The sequence below is a fragment of the Phyllobates terribilis genome, unplaced genomic scaffold (genome assembly GCF_046119375.1).
Source record: "Phyllobates terribilis strain yellow unplaced genomic scaffold, ASM4611937v1 Scaffold_1__5_contigs__length_1240528914, whole genome shotgun sequence".
Lineage (NCBI taxonomy): Eukaryota > Metazoa > Chordata > Amphibia > Anura > Dendrobatidae > Phyllobates > Phyllobates terribilis.
This window is the reverse complement of record NW_027362761.1, coordinates 271304293-271318270: the sequence shown is the minus strand read 5'-3', so window position 1 is coordinate 271318270 and position 13978 is coordinate 271304293. Positions and strand designations below refer to the sequence as shown.

The 13978-nt window shown below is 44.5% G+C and overlaps 1 protein-coding gene across 1 annotated transcript in view; it reads right to left on the bottom strand.

Annotated features, from left to right (window-relative positions):
- Window positions 1-13978, bottom strand: part of MYO1H (myosin IH) — a 223288-nt gene that overhangs the window by 141936 nt on the left and 67374 nt on the right. The gene's annotated exons all lie outside the window — the stretch shown is intronic.

Below are 13978 nucleotides of genomic sequence, written 5' to 3'. Positions count from 1 at the left end.
GTGTTCTATGGGATTCAGGTCTGGACTCATTGCTGGCCACCTTAGAAGTCTCCAGTGCTTTCTCTCAAACCATTTTATAGTTCTTTTGGAAGCGTGTTTTGGGTCATTGTCCTGCTGGAAGACCCATGACCTCTGAGGGAGACCCAGCTTTCTCACACTGGGCCCTACATTATGCTGCAAAATTTGTTGGTAGTCTTCAGACTTCATAATGCCATGCACACGGTCAAGCAGTCCAGTGCCAGAGGCAGCAAAGCAACCCCAAAACATCAGGGAACCTCTGCCATGTTTGACTGTAGGGACCGTGTTCTTTTTTTTGAATGCCTCTTTTTTTTTCCTGTACACTCTATGTTGATGCTTTTTCCCAAAAAGCTCTACTTTTGTCTCATCTGACCAGAGAACATTCTTCCAAAACGTTTTAGGCTTTCTCAGGTAAGTTTTGGCAAACTCCAGCCTGGCTTTTTTATGTCTCGGGGTAAGAAGTGGGGTCTTCCTGGGTATCCTACCATACAGTCCCTTTTCATTCAGACACCGATGGATAGTATGGGTTGACACTGTTGTACCCTTGGACTGCAGGGCAGCTTGAACTTGTTTGGATGTTAGTCGGGTTCTTTATCCACCATCCGCACAATCTTGCGTTGAAATCTCTCGTCAATTTGATGACACTGCGCACGGAAGGCACAGGTCTTTGGAGATGGACTTGTAGCCTTGAGATTGCTCATGCTTCCTCACAATTTGGTTTCTCAAGTCCTCAGACAGTTCTTTGGTCTTCTTTCTTTTCTCCATGCTCAATGTGGTACACACAAGGACACAGGACAGAGGTTGAGTCAACTTTAATCCATGTTAACTGGCTGCAAGTGTGATTTAGTTATTGCCAACACCTGTTAGGTGCCACAGGTGAGTTACAGGTGCTGTTAATTACACGAATTAGAGAAGCATCACATGATTTTTCAAACAGTGCCAATACTTTTGTCCACCCCCTTTTTTAGGTTTGGTGTGGAACTATATCCAATTTGGCTTTAGGACAATTCTTTTTGTGTTTTTTCATTGAAGACAAATTAAATGAAGATAATAATACCAAAGAATTTGTGATTGCAATCATTTTCAGGAAGAAACTGAGTATTATCTGACAGAATTGCAGGGGTGCCAATACTTTTGGCCACCACTGTATATATATATATATATATATATATATATATATATATATATATATATATACACACACACACACACACACGTGGTCAAAATTATTGGTACCCCTCGTTTAATAAAAGAAAAACCCACAATGGTCACAGAAATATCTTCAATCTGACGAAAGTAATAATAAATTAAAAATCTATGGAAATGAACAAATGAAAGTCAGACATTGCTTTTCAACCCTGCTTCCACAGAATTAAAAAAATAAATAAACTCATGAAATAGGCCTGGACAAAAATGATGGTACCCCTGAAAATAATGTGACAAAGGGGACATGTTTAATCCAGTTGTGTCCACTAATTAGCATCACAAGTGTCTACAATCTTGTAATCAGTCAGTGGGCCTGTATATAGGGCTACAGATACTCACTGTGCTGTTTGGCAACATGGTGTGTACCACACTCAACATGGACCAGAGGAAGCAAAGGAAAGAGTTGTCTCAGGAGATTAGAAAGAAAATTATAGACAAGAATGGTAAAGGTAAAGGTTATAAGACCATCTCAAGCAGCTTCATGTTCCTGTGACTACAGTTGCACATATTATTCAGAAATTTAAGATCCATGGGACTGTAGCGAACCTCCCTGGACGTGGCCGCAGGAGGAAAATTGATGACAAATCAAAGAGACGGATAATACGAATGGTAACAAAAGAGCCCAGGATAACTTCTAAAGAGGTTAAAGGTGAACTTCAAGCTCAAGGAACATCAGTGTCAGATCGCACCATTCGTCGTTGTTTGATCCAAAGTGGACTTCTTGGGAGACGACCAAGGAGAACACAATTGTTGGAAAAAAATAATGAAAAAGCCAGACTGGAATTTGCCAAACTACATGTTGACAAGCCACAAAGCTTCTGGGAGAATGTCCTATGGACAGATGAGACAAAAATGGAAGTTTTTGGAAAGACACATAAGCTCTATGTTCACAGTTGAAAAATGAAGCATATCAAGAAAAGAACACTGTCCATACTGTGAAACATGGAGGAGGCTCTGTTATGTTCTGGGGTTGCTTTGTTGCATCTGGCACAGGGTGTCTTGAATCTGTGCAGGGTACAATGAAATCTCAAGACTATCAAGGGATTCTAGAGAGAAATATGTTGCCCAGTGTCAGAAAGCTTGGTCTCAGTCACAGGTCATGGGTCTTGCAACAGGATAATGACCCAAAACACACAGCTAAAAACACCCAAGAATGGCTAAGAGGAAAACATTGGACTATTCTGAAGTGGCCTTCTATGAGCCCTGACCTAAATCCTATTGAGCATCTTTGAAAAGAGTTGAATCATGCCGTCTGGAAAAGGCAGACTTCAAACACGAGATAACTGGAGCAGTTTGCTCATGAGGAGTGGGCCAAAATACCTGTCGAGAGGTGCAGAAGTCTCATTGACAGTTACAGAAATCGTTTGATTGCCTCAAAAGGTTGTTCAACAAAATATTAAGTTAAGAGTACCATCATTTCTGTCCAGGCCTATTTCATGAGTTTAATTATTTTTTAAAATTCTGTGGAAGCAGGGTTGAAAAGCAATGTCTGACTTTCATTTGTTAATTTTCATAGATTTTTAATTTATTATTACTTTTGTCAGATTCAAGTTATTTCTGTGACCATTGTGGGTTTTTCTTTCATTAAACGAGGGGTACCAACAATTTTGACCACGTGTGTGTATATAAATATAAACTGCTCAAAAAAATAAAGGGAACACTTAAACAACAGAATATAACTCCAAGTAAATCAAACTTCTGTGAAATCAATCTGTCCACTTAGGAAGCAACACTGATTGACAATCAATTTCACATGCTGTTGTGCAAATGGAATAGACAATAGATGGAAATTATTGGCAATTATCAAGACACCCTCAATAAAGGAGTGGTTCTGCAGGTGGGGACCACAGACCACATCTCAGTACCAATGCTTTCTGGCTGATGTTTTGGTCACTTTTGAATGTTGGTTGTGCTTTCACACTCGTGGTAGCATGAGACGGACTCTACAACCCACAGAAGTTGCTCAGGTAGTGCAGCTCATCCAGGATGGCACATCAATACGAGCTGTGGCAAGAAGGTTTGCTGTGTCTGTCAGCGTAGTGTCCAGAGGCTGGAAGCGCTACCAAGAGACAGGCCAGTACACCAGGAGACGTGGAGGGAGACATAGGAGGGCAACAACCCAGCAGCAGGACCGCTACCTCCGCCTTTGTGCAAGGAGGAACAGGAGGAGCACTGCCAGAGCCCTGCAAAATGACCTCCAGAAGGGCACAAACGGTTAGAAACCGACTCTATGAGGGTGGTATGAGGGCCCGATGTCCGCAGATGGGAGTTGTGCTCATAGCCCAGCACCGTGCAGGACGCTTGACATTTGCCACAGAACACCAGGATTGGCAAAGTCGCCACCTGCGCCCTGTGCTCTTCACAGATGAAAGCAGGTTCACACTCAGCATATGTGACAGACGTGACAGAGTCTGGAGACGCCGTGGAGAGTGATCTGCGGCCTGCAACATCCTTCAGCATGACCGGTTTGGCAGTGGGTCAGTAATGGTGTGGAGAGGCATTTCTTTGGAGGGCCGCACAGCCCTCCATGTGCTCGCCAGAGGTAGCCTGACTGCCATTAGGTACAGAGATGAGATCCTCAGACCCCTTGTGAGACCACATACTTTTGCGGTTGGCCCTGGGTTCCTCCTAATTCAGGACAATGCCAGACCTCATGTGCCTGGAGTGTGTCAGCAGTTCCTGCAAGATGAAGGCTTTGAAGCTATGGACTGGCCCGCCCGTTCCCCAGACCTGAATCCGATTGAGCACATCTGGGACATCATGTCTCGCTCCATCCACCAACGTCACGTTGCACCACAGACTGTCCAGGAGTTGGCGGATGCTTTAGTCCAGGTCTGGGAGGAGATCCCACAGGAGACCATCCACAACCTCATCAGGAGCATGCCCAGGAGTTGTAGGGAGGTCATACAGGAACGTGGAGGCCACACACAATGCTGAGCCTCATTTTGACTTGTTTTAAGGACATTACATCAAAGTTGGATCAGCCTGTAGTGTGTTTTTCCACTTTAATTTTGGGGGTGACTCCAAATCCAGGCCTCCATTGGTTAATAAATTTGATTTCCATTGATGATTTTTGTGTGATTTTGTTGTCAGCACATTCAACTTTGTACAGAACAAAGTATTCAATGAGAATATTTCATTCATTCAGATCTAGGATGTGTTATTTGAGTGTTCCCTTTATTTTTTTGAGCAGTGTACATAGATAGATAGATAGATAGATAGATAGATAGATAGATAGATAGATAGATAGATATAGATATACAGCGGATAAAATAAGTATTGAACATGTCACCAATTTGCTAAGTAAATATATTTCTACAACATTTCAGACAGAGGAGCGAAAAGAATTATCAGAAGAGATGTCCAATGACCACATGTGGAGAGCTACAGAAGGACTTGGAATCAGCAGGTACAATTGTTTCAAAGAAAACAATAAGTAATACACTCAACCTCCATGGCCTGTATGCACTCTCACCACGCAAGACTCCATTACTGAACAAAAAGCATGTTCAAGCGCATTTAAAGTTTGCTCATCAACATGTAGACAAGCCTGTGAAATACTGGGAGAATATAGTCTGGTCAGATGAGGAAAAAAATTAACTCTTTGGATGTCATAATGTACACTATGCTTGGAGGCCAAAAGGCACTGCATATCACCCCAAAACACCACACCAACAGTGAAGTGGAAACATCATGGTGTGGGGCTGTATTTCAGCATACGGTACTGTCAAACTTCATGTAATTGAAGAAAGGATGAATGGACAAATGTATCGAGTCATTCTTGATACATATACTATTATTAAATATTTATATAGCGCCATTAGGTTCCATGGCACTTTACAAGTGTAGGGGCAGACAGGGACACGAACATGAAACATCAAACGAGGCGCACTGGTACAGTAGGGCAGGGGGTCCTGTCCACAAGGGCTCACAATCTATAGGGGGTGGGTGGGGAGACAGGAGGAAGGGGAGAGGAGAGGGTGAGATGGTGTAGCGGATGGGTACCAGGATGACAATGACAAGACATTGATCCTAAACACACTGCCAAGGAAACTTTGAATTGGTTTCAGAGAAAGAAAATAAAGCTGCTAGAATGTCCCAGGCAATCCCTTGACTTGAATCCAATAGAAAATTTATGGAAGGAACTAAAGCTCAGAGTTCATAGAAGACGCCCACAGAACTTTCAGAATTTGAAAAGTGTTTGTGTGGAAGAATGGGCCAAAATCACACCTGAGCAATGCATGAGACTAGTTTCTCCATACAGGAGGCGTCTTAAAGCTGGTATCACCAACAAAGGCTTTTCTATGAACGAATATTAAACACATTTCGGTAAGCGTGTTCAATACTTTTTTTTCCTGTGTCATTTCTCATTATTGCATATAACTTAATTTATGGACATCTGTCGTTTAATTTCTTTGCCTGTGTGGATTGGATGGGTTGTTACTGACACTTGGTGAGAATTTATGTCAATAGCACCTTTAGAAATATATTTACTTAGAAAATTGGTGACGTATTCAATACTTATTTCACCCGCTGTATATATATAAAAGACATACTATACTAGTCAAAAGTTTGGACACATCCGTACATGCAATTTTATTCCTTGCTCATATTGAAATTTACACTTTGCAGATTAAGACTGGGAGATATCCCCTGGAGGGGCACATATGAAAACAAGAAGTAAAGAAACATATAACCAAAATATGTGTTAAACCTTAGATTCCTCAAAGTATACCCTTTGAAGGAGGTTTGATGGTGTGTGGGTGCTTTACTGATGATTCCAAATTCAAGGCATATTTACCCAACATGGCTGTCAGAATTCTGCAACAACATGCCATCCCATCTGGTCTGCACTAAGTGAGACCATTCATCACCATCAATCCTTATCATTTGTGTTGCAACAGGACAATGACCCAAAACACTCCTCCAGGCTTTGTAAGGGCTCTGTGACCAAGAAGGAGATAGGTGGAGTTATGCATCCAATGACAGTTTCTAAAATCACCTGACTTCAAATTAGATGGTTTCGGATTAGTTGAACCACAAAGTGAAGTTAAAGCAGCCAAGTGTTCAGAACCTCTGGGAACTGCTTCAACACTGTTGGAAAGTAATTCCAGGCAACTACCATATAAAGCTACTTAAGAGAATGCCAAGGGTGTGTACAACTATCAGAGTAAAAAAAGAGTACTTTGAGGAATCTTCGATTCCTCACATATTCTGCTTTGTTTAACACATGTTTCTTTACTCTTTGTTTTCATATGTGTTCCTTTGTGGATTTGCTGCCTTCACTCATAATCTACAATGTGCACATTCCAATAAAAACAAGGAAAATCACTGCATGAACAGATGTGTCCAAACTTTTGACTGATACTGTATAGAGTAAGGAACTTGAAACCAACATCACTTAGTTGTATTTACAAAAAAAAACTCTTGGAATAAGAACAACAATAGTTTAATTGCAATGTTTTACTGTGTCACACTAAATGTATTTATTATCCCTTAGAGGGAATATGTGTCATCACAAAATGACCTACTATTTAATCAGGTTTTTCTATTAAATTTATTTTCAAAACATTTTTGGCAGTGTTTTTACATATCACAATTTGTATTAAAAATAAAAATTAGAAATCTTGCAATTTTTACACTGGCCACAAGGGCTATTCTACACTAATACTTCCTGTTGTTTCAGGAAGTTCACATTAGCAGCAATAGACTGACTCAGACCTTATAGTTTGTATTGAAGCATCCAATGAACAAGCACAAAGATCATTTATTTATATATATATATATATATATATATATATATATATATACAGTACAGACCAAAAGTTTGGACACACCTTCTCATTTAAAGATTTTTCTGTATTTTCATGACTATGAAAATTGTACATTCACACTGAAGGCATCAAAACTATGAATTAACACGTGGAATTATATACTTAACAAAAAAGTGTGAAACAACTGAAAATATGTCTTATATTCTAGGTTATTCAAAGTAGCCACCTTTTGCTTTGATGACTGCTTTGCACACTCTTGGCATTCTCTCGATGAGCTTCAAGAGGTAGTCACTGGAAATGGTCTTCCAACAATCTTGAAGGAGTTCCCAGAGATGCTTAGCACTTGTTGGCCCTTTTGCCTTCACTCTGCGGTCCAGCTCACCCCAAACCATCTCGATTGGGTTCAGGTCTGGTGACTGTGGAGGCCAGGTCATCTGGCGTAGCACCCCATCACTCTCCTTCTTGGTCAAATAGCCCTTACACAGCCTGGAGGTGTGTTTGGGGTCAATGTCCTGTTGAAAAATAAATGATGGTCCAACTAAACGCAAACCGGATGGAATAGCATGCCGCTGCAAGATGCTGTGGTAGCCATGCTGATTCAGTATGCCTTCAATTTTGAATAAATCCCCAACAGTATCACCAGCAAAGCACCCCCACACCATCACACCTCCTCCTCCATGCTTCACGGTGGGAACCAGGCATGTTCACCTTTTCTGCGCAGCACAAAGCCACGGTGGTTGGAACCAAAGATCTCAAATTTGGACTCATCAGACCAAAGCACAGATTTCCACTGGTCTAATGTCCATTCCTTGTGTTCTTTAGCCCAAACAAGTCTCTTCTGCTTGTTGCCTGTCCTTAGCAGTGGTTTTCTAGCAACTATTTTACCAAGAAGGCCTGCTGCACAAAGTCTCCTCTTAACAGTTGTTGTAGAGATGTGTCTGCTGCTAGAACTCTGTGTGGCATTGACCTGGTCTCTAATCTGAGCTGCTGTTAACCTGAGATTTCTGTGGCTGGTGACTCGGATAAACTTGGTCTTCCTTTCCTGGGGTGGTCCTCATGTGAGCCAGTTTCTTTGTAGCACTTGATGGTTTTTGCAACTGCACTTGGGGACACATTCAAAGTTTGCCCAATTTTTCGGACTGACTGACCTTCATTTCTTAAAGTAATGATGACCACTCGTTTTTCTTTACTTAGAATTTGTATTATGGCAAGAAAAAAGAAGCTAACAGTCTATTCAGTAGGACTATCAGCTGTGTATCCACCTGACTTCTGCACAACACAACTGATGGTCCCAACCCCAATTATAAGGCAAGAAATCCCACTTATTAAACCTGACAGGGCACACCTGTGAAGTGAAAACCATTTCCAGTGACTACCTCTTGAAGCTCATCAAGAGAATGCCAAGAGTGTGCAAAGCAGTTATCAAAGCAAAAGGTGGCTACTTTGAAGAACCTAGAATATAAGACATATTTTCAGTTGTTTCACACTTTTTTGTTAAGTATATAATTCCACATTTGTTAATTCATAGTTTTGATGCCTTCAGTGTGAATGTACAATTTTCATAGTCATGAAAATGCAGAAAAATCTTTAAATGAGAAGGTGTGTCCAAACTTTTGGTCTGTACTGTATATATATATATATATATATATAATATAATCGTAGAAGCGTGTCTCTGTCCGAAGCCTCGATAGACTGCGCATGCGTGACGCGCAGTCTGGCTCCAGACAGAAGCAGGCATCCAGCCGTTACAGGTAAGAGGAGGTGTATGGCGCCAGAGATCACGCGGTATGCGTAGACACTGAGCGCTTACCGCGGATCTCCGGCACCATACTTACATACTTACCTGACCGGTAGGAGCGTTGCCGCAGCGCCTCTCTTCGCTGGAGACCGGGGGGCAGAGTGAAGGTGTCGGACCGGCGCGTGCGCATTGCGCTATCCGGCGCCATTTTACTGAAGACACATTTACAGTGTGTCTTCAGCAAAATGGCGCCGGACAGCGTGGTGCTCCGGCGCCGCACTCCTCCCCCGGCCTCCGGCAGAAGAGGACGCAGCAGCGCTGGAGTACAGAGAAGAAAGGTGAGAATAACTGTTTATTTTTTTTGTATGTGTGTACAGTGTGAAAGGGATGAGGGGGCCACACATACCAGGATTGGGGTGAGGGGTACCACACATACCGGGATTGGGGGTGAGGGGTACCACACATAACAGGATTGTGGGGTGAGGGGTACCACGCATACCAGGATTGGGGGTGAGGGGTACCACGCATACCGGGATTGGGGGTGAGGGTGTGCCATGCATACCGGGATTGGGGGTGAGGGGTGCCACGTATACCTGGATTGGGGATGAGGGGTGCCACGCATATGGGGATTGGGGATGAGGGGTGCCACGCATACCAGGATTGGGGATGAGGGGTGCCACGCATACCGGGATTGGGGATGAGGGGTGCCACGCATACCGGGATTAGGAATGAGGGGTGCCACGCATACAAGGATTGGGGATAAGGGGTGCCACACATGCCGGGATTGGGAATGAGGGGTACCACGCATACCGGGATTGGGGATGAGGGATGGACTGCAATGCATACTGGGATGAGGGAAGGGGTACCATGCATACCAGGATGAGGGATACCATACACACCAGGATAGGGATGAGGGGGCCACACATAACAGGATTGTGGGGTGAGGGGTACCACACATACCAGGATTGGGGGTGAGGGGTACCACACATACCAGGATTAGGAGTGAGGGGTACCACACATACCAGGATTGGGGGTGAGGGGTACCACGCATACCAGGATTGGGGGGTGAGGGGTACCACACATGCCAGGATAGGGATGAGGGGTGCCACGCATACCGGGATTGGGGGTGAGGGGTGCCACGCATAATGAGATTGGGGGTGAGGGGTGCCACCCATACCGGAATTGGGGGTGAGGGGTGCCACGCTTACCGGGATAGGGGCTGAGGGGTGCCACGCTTACCGGGAATGGGGGGGAGGGGTGCCACGCCTACAAGGATTGGGGATGAGGGGTGCCACGCATACCGGGATTGGGGGGATGAGAGGTGCCACGCATACCGGGATTGGGGGGATGAGGGGTGCCACGCATACCGGTATTGGGGGGATGAGTGCTGCCACGCATACCGGGATTGGGGGGGATGAGGGCTGCCACGCATACCGGGATTGGGGGGATGAGGGGTGCCACGCATACCGGGATTGGGGGGATGAGGGGTGCCACGCATACCGGGATTGGGGGGATGAGGGGTGCCACGCATACCGGGATTGGGGGGATGAGGGGTGCCACGCATACCGGTATTGGGGGGATGAGTGCTGCCACGCATACCGGGATTGGGGGGGATGAGGGCTGCCACGCATACCGGGATTGGGGGGATGAGGGGTGCCACGCATACCGGGATTGGGGGGATGAGGGGTGCCACGCATACCGGGATTGGGGGGATGAGGGGTGCCACGCATACCGGGATTGGGGGGATGAGGGGTGCCACGCACACCGGGATTCGGATGAGGGGGGCCATGCACACCAGGATGAGGAATACCATGCATACCAGGATAGGGATGAGGTATGGGGTACCACGCATACCAGGATTGGGGTGAGGGGTACCACGCATACCAGGATTGGGGTGAGGGGTACCACGCATACCAGGATTGGGGTGAGGGGTACCACACATACCAGGATTGGGGTGAGGGGTACCACACATACCAGGATTGGGGTGAGGGGTACCACACATACCAGGATTGGGGTGAGGGGTACCACACATACCAGGATTGGGGTGAGGGGTACCACACATATCAGGATTGGGGTGAGGGGTACCACGCATACCAGTATAGGATGGTGGGGACAGGATGGGGACAGCACAAATACCAGGAGGGGGGCAGCACATACCAGCATGAGAGACCATATGCCAATAAAAATGCTCGGGCATAGAACGGGTGGTTCAATAGCTAGTATATACAGTACAGACCAAAAGTTTGGACACACCTTCTCATTTAAAGATTTTTCTGCATTTTCATGACTATGAAAATTGTACATTCACACTGAAGGCATCAAAACTATGAATTAACAAATGTGGAATTATATACTTAACAAAAAATTGTGAAACAACTGAAAATATGTCTTATATTCTAGGTTCTTCAAAGTAGCCACCTTTTGCTTTGATAACTGCTTTGCACACTCTTGGCATTCTCTTGATGAGCTTCAAGAGGTAGTCACTGGAAATGGTTTTCACTTCACAGGTGTGCCCTGTCAGGTTTAATAAGTGGGATTTCTTGCCTTATAATTGGGGTTGGGACCATCAGTTTTGTTGTGCAGAAGTCAGGTGGATACACAGCTGATAGTCCTACTGAATAGACTGTTAGCTTCTTTTTTCTTGCCATAATACAAATTCTAAGTAAAGAAAAACGAGTGGTCATCATTACTTTAAGAAATGAAGGTCAGTCAGTCCGAAAAATTGGGCAAACTTTGAATGTGTCCCCAAGTGCAGTTGCAAAAACCATCAAGTGCTACAAAGAAACTGGCTCACATGAGGACCACCCCAGGAAAGGAAGACCAAGTTTATCCGAGTCACCAGCCACAGAAATCTCAGGTTAACAGCAGCTCAGATTAGAGACCAGGTCAATGCCACACAGAGTTCTAGCAGCAGACACATCTCTACAACAACTGTTAAGAGGAGACTTTGTGCAGCAGGCCTTCTTGGTAAAATAGTTGCTAGAAAACCACTGCTAAGGACAGGCAACAAGCAGAAGAGACTTGTTTGGGCTAAAGAACACAAGGAATGGACATTAGACCAGTGGAAATCTGTGCTTTGGTCTGATGAGTCCAAATTTGAGATCTTTGGTTCCAACCACCGTGGCTTTGTGCTGCGCAGAAAAGGTGAACATGCCTGGTTCCCACCGTGAAGCATGGAGGAGGAGGTGTGATGGTGTGGGGGTGCTTTGCTGGTGATACTGTTGGGGATTTATTCAAAATTGAAGGCATACTGAATCAGCATGGCTACCACAGCATCTTGCAGCGGCATGCTATTCCATCCGGTTTGCGTTTAGTTGGACCATCATTTATATTTCAACAGGACATTGACCCCAAACACACCTCCAGGCTGTGTAAGGGCTATTTGACCAAGAAGGAGAGTGATGGGGTGCTACGCCAGATGACCTGGCCTCCACAGTCACCAGACCTGAACCCAATCGAGATGGTTTGGGGTGAGCTGGACCGCAGAGTGAAGGCAAAAGGGCCAACAAGTGCTAAGCATCTCTGGGAACTCCTTCAAGATTGTTGGAAGACCATTTCCAGTGACTACCTCTTGAAGCTCATCGAGAGAATGCCAAGAGTGTGCAAAGCAGTCATCAAAGCAAAAGGTGGCTACTTTGAATAACCTAGAATATAAGACATATTTTCAGTTGTTTCACACTTTTTTGTTAAGTATATAATTCCACGTGTTAATTCATAGTTTTGATGCCTTCAGTGTGAATGTACAATTTTCATAGTCATGAAAATACAGAAAAATCTTTAAATGAGAAGGTGTGTCCAAACTTTTGGTCTGTACTGTATATATATATATATATATACATACATATACAGTACAGGCCAACAGTTTGGACACACCTCATTTAAAGATTTCTGTATTTTCATGACTATGAAAATTGTACATTCACACTGAAGGCATCAAAAGTATGAATTAACACATGTGGAATTATATACTTAAGAAAAAAGTGTGAAACAACTGAAAATATGTCTTATATTCTAGGTTCTTCAAAGAAGCCACCTTTTGCTTTGATGACTGCTTTGCACACTCTTGGCATTCTCTGGATGAGCTTCAAGAGGTAGTCACCAGAAATGGTTTTCACTTCACAGGTGTGCCCTGTCAGGTTTAATAAGAGGGATTTCTTGCCTTATAAATGGGGTTGGGACCATCAGTTGTGTTGTGCAGAAGTCTGGTGGATACACAGCTGATAGTCCTACTGAATAGACTGTTAGAATCTGTATTATGGCAAGAAAAAATCAGCTAAGTAAAGAAAAACGAGTGGCCATCATTACTTTGAGAAATGAAGGTCAGTCAGTCCGAAAAATTGGGCAAACTTTGAAAGTGTCCCCAAGTGCAGTTGCCAAAACCATCAAGTGCTACAAAGAAACTGGCTCACATGAGGACCGCCCCCGGAAAGGAAGACCAAGAGTCACCTCTGCTTCTGAGGATAAGTTTATCCGAGTCACCAGCCTCAGAAATCGCAGGTTAACAGCAGCTCAGATTAGAGACCAGGTCAATGCTACACAGAGTTCTAGCAGCAGACACATCTCTTCAACAACTGTTAAGAGGAGACTTTGTGCAGCAGGCCTTCATGGTAAAATAGTTGCTAGGAAACCACTGCTAAGGACAGGCAACAAGCAGAAGAGACTTGTTTGGGCTAAAGAACACAAGGAATGAACATTAGACCAGTGGAAATCTGTGCTTTGGTCTGATGAGTCCCAATTTGAGATCTTTGGTTCCAACCACCGTGTCTTTGTGCGACGCAGAAAAGGTGAACGGATGGACTCTACATGCCTGGTTCCCACCGTGAAGCATGGAAGAGGAGGTGTGATGGTGTGGGGGTGCCTTGCTGGTGACACTGTTGGGGATTTATTCAAAATTGAAGGCATACTGAACCAGCATGGTTACCACAGCATCTTGCAGCGGCATGCTATTCCATCCGGTTTGCGTTTAGTTGGGCCATCATTTATTTTTCAGCAGGACAATGACCCCAAACACACCTCCAGGATGTTTAAGGGCTATTTGACCAAGAAGGAGAGTGATGGGGTGCTACGCCAGATGACCTGGCCTCCACAGTCACCAGACCTGAACCCAATCGAGATGGTTTGGGGTGAGCTGGACCGCAGAGTGAAGGCAAAAGGGCCAACAAGTGCTAAGCATCACTGGGAACTCCTTCAAGATTGTTGGAAGACCATTTCCGGTGACTACCTCTTGAAGCTCATCAAGAGA